This window comes from Myodes glareolus, chromosome 24 (genome assembly GCF_982192425.1).
Source record: "Myodes glareolus chromosome 24, mMyoGla1.1, whole genome shotgun sequence".
Taxonomy (NCBI): Eukaryota; Metazoa; Chordata; class Mammalia; order Rodentia; family Cricetidae; genus Myodes; species Myodes glareolus.
This window is the reverse complement of record NC_142049.1, coordinates 10,694,545-10,701,482: the sequence shown is the minus strand read 5'-3', so window position 1 is coordinate 10,701,482 and position 6,938 is coordinate 10,694,545. Positions and strand designations below refer to the sequence as shown.

At 43.0% G+C, this 6,938-nt stretch overlaps 1 pseudogene; it reads right to left on the bottom strand.

Moving 5' to 3' along the window:
- Positions 1 to 357: 357 nt before the first annotated feature.
- On the bottom strand, positions 358 to 609 carry LOC148117955 (Nuclear RNase P; annotated as a pseudogene).
- Positions 610 to 6,938: the final 6,329 nt, after the last annotated feature.

Genomic DNA, 6,938 nt, shown 5'->3' with positions numbered 1-6,938 from the left:
GCATTGTTTTATTCCACCCGTTGCCAGAGGCAATAGGTAATGGTAACCAGGTTGATGCGCCTTTATTATGATAATTAGGATCAGTTCTTTGAGGGAGAATGGACGTCGGCAATCATCGATCTGACTACTTCCTGCTGACAAAGGGGCGATGTTTGGGGGATAAATGTTTTTATCTGACTGAATTTTTGGCGACAAATGTTTTTATCTGACTGAATTCTTGGCGGCTGTGGCTGAGCGGCAGCAGCAGCAGCAGACAGGGGCGGTTGCCCCGCCTCTGAGGCCCATTGTGGCCCGCTCCGCATGGCCCAAAGGCATGGCTCCGCCCCGGGCCGTGCGCGGGCTCGCCGTTTATCCCGTAACTGCGAACTGTAACTCAGCCTCACCTCAGGCATTGAATTCGCACCGCCAACCTCCGGCAAGGGGGGCATCCGCCCACCCGTGGGGGGGCTTCTCCTGCCCGGTCTGCCCGCGTGCGGAGCCCCGTTCTCTGGGAACTCACCTCCCCGCTCGGGGAGGGCCCGGTTAGGGCCGCGGGGGGCCCCAGTCTCAGACCTTCCCAGGGGCCGAGGAGCACTCAGCACGTGGCCCCGCCGATGAGCTTCCTCTGCCCGCCCATGTTGCTATGGAAACGCGGTTCAGAGTTTGGCCCCTCTCCGTCTTTAGGTCTTTAGCGGCTCTGCAGCTCACCATGCAGCTTCCGCCTCTGCCTCCCGAGTGTGGGATTAAAGGCGTGCGCCACCACCGCCGGCTACTTCCTAAATCAAAGTTCAAGTTTTCTGTACCTGAGAGCCAGAGACTGAGCTCTCTTAACAAAATTAGGCGAAAATCACCTCCAAAAGCTCTGTGGCTCTTTAAGAACAGGGAAGGCAGTCTTAGAACACGATCAAACTCGCCTCCCTACGAGACTGTTGCCTCTGAGTCTCTAACAGCGAGTACGGAGGTGGACGGAAAGGGAGCGGAAGCCGCGGTCTCCCGTACCCCATCGTCCTCATAGTCCCGCCTTAGTTACCTCACTTTTTTTGCTGCTGTTTACACTCCTCCTGCACTGAACTTAAGGAATTTTTCTTCCCCGTTGCTTTCTGTACCTTCTTTCAGATACCTTAACTTTGATTTTTTTTTGTATTTTCTTTTCTTTTTAGGCCTATCCTTTGAAATTCTTTTTCCTCCCCTTTCTGGAGGAATTCAACTGACGTCACTCACCGCTCCACGTTCTCAGAGTTCTGAAATTCACGGCTCTCTGTCCTGGTGTCTGATTTCAGCTTTTTTTCTTTCTCCCGGGCTTACAGCACGTTGCTGGGCACTTCCTTCTCAGGGTCCCCCGGCGTAGTTGTCAGGGTCCCTCAGCGTCCCGGGTTTCGGCACCAGTTGCGGGGGGCATCCTGACCAGCAGGAATGAACGCCACCAAAAAACGAGAATTCCTTCCCTGGTCACATCTTTATTTGGAGCCCTTTGATTGAGGAAAATTGGGGGAAGGGAAGATAGAGCAGGGATGAGAGAAAGCTTAGAGAGAGAGGGTTGGGCCCCGAGGCAGCTGCTTTTAAACGGTGGAGCGGCTTGAACGCTGTCCTGATTGGTTAATGCCATTCTGCTGGTCTGAGCATGTGCAAGCAAGGGTGCAGGCAAGGGTGCTCAGCCCCACATGGCTACCTCCAAACTGCAGGACCACCTGTGCCTCCAGGTGGCTCCCAACAACAGGAAGCTGGCTGATTACATTGCCATCCATGAACACAGGATGTAGAAAAAGAACAAGAAGGAGAGTGTGTGTTTTGTTGTTGTTTTTTGTTGTTGTTGTTGTTTGTGCTATCACAAATAAAGTTTGCCTGAAGATCAGAGAGTAGAGCTAGCTACATCAGTCAGCCATAGAGGCCAAGAAGTGGTGACACACACCTTTAATCCCACCACACTGGAGAAATAGACAGACAGATCTCTTGGATTGAATCAGTCTAAAAGGGAAACAGAGCTCACACCTTTGATTCCCGCACTAAGAACGTTAAAACTGGAGTAATATGGCTGGGCAGAGAAAGGAATATAAGGTGGGAGGAGTCAGAAGACTGGGACATTCAGTCTAAAGACTTGTAGATACAGGATACCCTATTAGGTTTGAGGATTTCATAAAAGTAAGAATTAGTGGCAGACTGCTCTGCTTCTCTGATCTTTCACTTTCATCTCTAATATCTGACTCCCAATTTTTATTAGTAAGACAAATTAGACTTTGTGTTACAAGAACGAGATGATAAACTCTCAAAGTACTCTTTACAGTGAGGTGATAAATACTTTAAATGATGCAAATGTCACAATAAGATTCCACATCCTGATGGCTTTATTACCTCTCCATCAGTACCACCCATTGGGTACCAAGTGTTCAAGTACATAAGCTTATGAATGACATATCTCATCCACACCACCATACTCTTGGTGTGTCTTTCTCTCTCCTCTTCTGTTATGTTCCCTGAGCCTTGGTATATATGTGGCATGGGACATACTTTGAGTTGAACACTCATTATCTTATACTCAGCATTTTGACAATTTAGATATCTTTCCACTGACTGTTATCTACTACAAAATAAAACTCCAACCAATGTTGGATTAGAACTCTGAAGTGTTGTTCAGCAGCAATAATTAGGATTTAATAGTGTGTAATCATACTGTGTGTCTGAATGATCTTTCTCAGTATTCCATGTCAGATTTCCCATAAAGCATTCATGTTCATTTGTTTATATGAACCATCAAACATAAGCATCATGAACTGTAAAGTATATGATCTTTAACCCACCTGTAACTGTCCACAGTATTATTTTTATCACTGCTTTTGTCCTCTGTTTCAAATTTAGTCAGTTACTTTAAATCCTGGCAGTATGTTATAATCTATGTACATATTTTTTTTATTCCCTATACTTGGCAACATTTTCCCCCTTTTCACTTTCCTCTATTTACGTGTCTCTTCTTTCATGATGAAGAATGCGTCTATGGGCAATCTTTCCTAACACTCTTGTCTCTTAGGTCCATTAATAGAGGGTACTATGAACTATGTCTCCATGAAGCACCAGTATTTTCATTAGAATAAATCTCAACCTATAGACCTGGTGATAAGCCGGAAGTGTCTTGTTTCACTAGTGTATATTCACTTCAATTACTATTACATACAACTTCACAATTCCTGACCCTCACTTCTTTTTAAAATTCAAGATTAGAAAAAATATTTAGTTGAGATTATTTTAAAAAATTAATCACATTATGTAACAAGTAGCATTTGTGTTCAGTATCATTTCTTAGGTCCCCAACGTTTCTCCATCCTTTTCTGAACTGTTTGGATCACTTGATCTTGTCCATTAATAAAGGCATTAATAGAGTCCTTCATCCTCTGACTTGAGTTTGACTTTATTAACAACAAGAAGATTAGGGGCACAAGGAGAGTGATGTCAAACGTCCCCAGCTTCCTCTCTGACACATGGTCTGAAAGTCACTCGCATCCTTCTCTAAGGTCATGGCTCCTGGCAGCTGACTCTGTGAAGACAGTGCTGCTTGTGTTCAAGCAGTTATTCTCTGACTATTCCTTACATGCACCACATTATCCTCTGACTTTTTCCTTAAACTCCACCCCCAACATTGTAAATAGCTTCTTTCTTAAACTCCATTCAAAGAATCAGCTTGAGTGTGTCAGCTGCTTCCTCCTAGGGTCCTAGCTGATACCACAGTATTAACAATATCTATCTAATAAACTGTCCTGAAATTGAGCCCCCACCATTTTTAGTCTCTAGACTGTGAACAAAGCCAGGATGTGGCTGGTTTTTTCCCATCATCCTCTGCTGTCATACTCACTGCTCAGTAAAATAAGAATACAAATGAAGCATTTCTTTAGTCTATTGAATGAAGGAAGAATGCATATTATTCTGACTCCTTAAAAGTAGATGGTGATTCATATTCTTCTTAAGCCTTGAACACAATAATTCAGCATGGATAGTATGAATGAATGTCTGCCGTAAGGATGTGAATTGTTCAAAGAAAAATATAATATGAATAAATAGATTGTTTCAGAGAAAACTAAACTTGTGAGCAAGACTTCAAGGTAAGTATCATCTAAAATCAGCTTAGAAAATACATGGTGAGCTAAGATTCTCAGGAAGTTAGGCAGTTAGTACTTGGGGAATGTGTTCATGAACTCATGTTTTGTTTGGGCATCTATGTACAGTGAGTACTTAGAAAAAAGTAAATCAAGAAAGAAGCACTGTAGAGATTTATTCCAGTGAGCATTTTATTCCAAAACCTATCCTCATATAACATTTTTGGATTATCTCTTTGAAGAAATTTATTGTTTTATTATCACTGAGAGTCATATCTTCTTGTTCATATAAATTTTTGTTATTATTGTAGTTTGTTAGAAATTATAATCTCTCCTCCAACTTAGACATCACTGAGAACCATGAAGCAAGAGGAATTATTAGAGAAAGATGTTGTATTTTCAATGGCCAATCAGAAATCATAGATTATGATGAAAGTATAAGTTTGTAAAGAGATAAGAATGAGACTAGTGAGATGGCTCTACAGCTAAAAGTTCTAGCTATCAAACTTGATGGCTTTAGTTCAGGCCCTGATACCCTTATAGGAAAAGAAAAAGAGTTCTGCAAGTTGTTCTCTGACCTCTATACGTATACAATGTCTTGTACATGTGCATGTGCTCACACACACACATTTTCATGCAAAATAAATAAAAAATGCAATGTAATAAAAAACTTTTCTACAAAAGCATTTGTTCAACTATATTCATAGCAGCACTATTTGTAATAGCCAGAACCTAGAAACAACCTAGGTGCCCCTCAACAGAAGAATGGTTAAAGAAGGTGTGGAACATATACACATTGGAGTTTTACTCAGCTGTAAAAAAGCAATGACATCTTGAATTTTGTATGCAAATGGATGGAAATAGAAAACGCTTTACTGAGTGAGGTAACCCAGACCCAAAAAGAGGAATATGGTATGTACTCACTCATAAGTGGGTTCTAGCCATAATTAAAGGACATTGAGCCTATAATTCATGATCCTAGAGAAGCTAAATAAGAAGGTGAACCTAAAGAAAATCATATAGTTATCCTCCTGGATATTGGAAGTAGACAAGATTGCCAGGCAAAACTTGGGTGTACGGGAGTGTGGGGGGTAGATATAAGGGGAGATGGTTAGAGAGAAGGGAGAAGGGGAGGATTCAGGAAAGCTTGGGGGAATGGGATGGGTGGGATGGAGGAAGGGTGGATATGAGAGCAGGGAAGTAAATATCTTAATTAAGGGAGCCATTCTAGGGTTTGCAAGAGACTTGATTCTAGAGGGGTTCCCAGGTCCAAGGAGAGGTCCCCAGATTGTTCCTTGAACAGCAGAGGAGAGGATGCCTGAACTGGCCTTGTCCCATAGCCACACTGATGAATATCTTACATATCACTATAGAACCGTCATCTGGCGATGAATGGAGATAGAGATAGAGACCCACATTGGAGCACTGGACTTAGCTCCCAAGGTCCAAATGAGGAGCAGAAGGAGGGAGAACATGAACAAGGAAGTCAGGACCACGAGAGGTGCGTCCACCCACTGAGACGGTGGGACTGATCTAATGAGAGCTCACCAAGGCCAACTGGACTGAGAGTGATGGAGCATGTGATCAAAATGGACACTCTGAATGTGGCTGGCAATGACGGCTGACTGAGAAGCCAAGAACAAAGGCACTGTGTTTTTATTCTACTGCATGGACTGACTTTGTGAGAGCCTGGTTTGTTTGGATGCTCACCTTTAGAGACCTGGATGGAGCGGGGAGGACCTTGGACTTCCCATGGGGCAGGGAACCCTGACTGCTCTTAGGACTAGAGAGGGAGAGGGAGGTGGGGTGGAGGAAGGAAAAGGGAGGAAGGGAGGCGGGGAAGAGGTGGAAATTTTTAATAAATAAATTAATTAATTTAAAAAAACTTTTCTAAAGCAAAGATGAAGAGAATATGTGGAACCGTGCATGGGATTGACTTGGCCTAGTTACCTTGAGAGGCATGCATCTCAAGTTGTTCAGATCAGACCCCATGGCTCCTGGGGCATAGTGTGCCTTCCAGTTCCTGAGAGACTCATGCACTCTCTCAGGCAGTGAAGCATTCAGGCCATTTTGCCTCTCTCTGTATAATCCCTTAGGAGTCAAAGAAGCATGAAGGCTTGACAGGACAATTGATCTTAAATATTCATCTTATGTACCCTACAGGACTTGCAAACTTCACTGAATCCTGGCAAATGCAACTCTATTGATCCTGGCAATTACCATTATAATCTGTTTCTGATAAAGGTATAAAAATGATAGATTGGTCTCAATAAAAATGTCACAGCCTCTATTATTCTGTGAACCTTCCAACCTGCCCTGATTTCTTTCCTCCAAGACATATCAAGTGACTTTGTCAGGTAAGTAAGCTTAGGCACTTACAAGAATGAAGTTTATGAAGGTATTTTATTTTCTTAAGCTATGAAAATATAACAACATTTTTAAAATGGACAAAGCAAGAATAATTGCTTCCATGTTACAGATGTAGAAAGTTACAGCTTCACTAGTTATTTCCTGAACATCACACACAGAATGTGCCAAAAATAATCTGAACTAGTGTAAGAGGTATCAAGACAACTCTTCTGAATGGTTGTGGCACATGCCATCAGCACTCAGGAGGCAGAGACAGGGTGATCTCTGTGAGTTTCAGGCCAGCATGTCTACAGTGTGAGTTCTAGGAGAGCCTGGGCTACAAGGGGAAGCCCTGTCTGGAGAACAAACAAACAAACAAACAAAATCTAAATCAGAACAGCCATGTTTTACTATAGGTCCACTTTCTGAAGTCAGCCTCTCTCTCTCTCTCTCTCTCTCTCTCTCTCTCTCTCTCTCTCTCTCTCTCTCTCTCCTCTCCTCTCCTCTCCTCTCCTCTCCCTCCCTTAC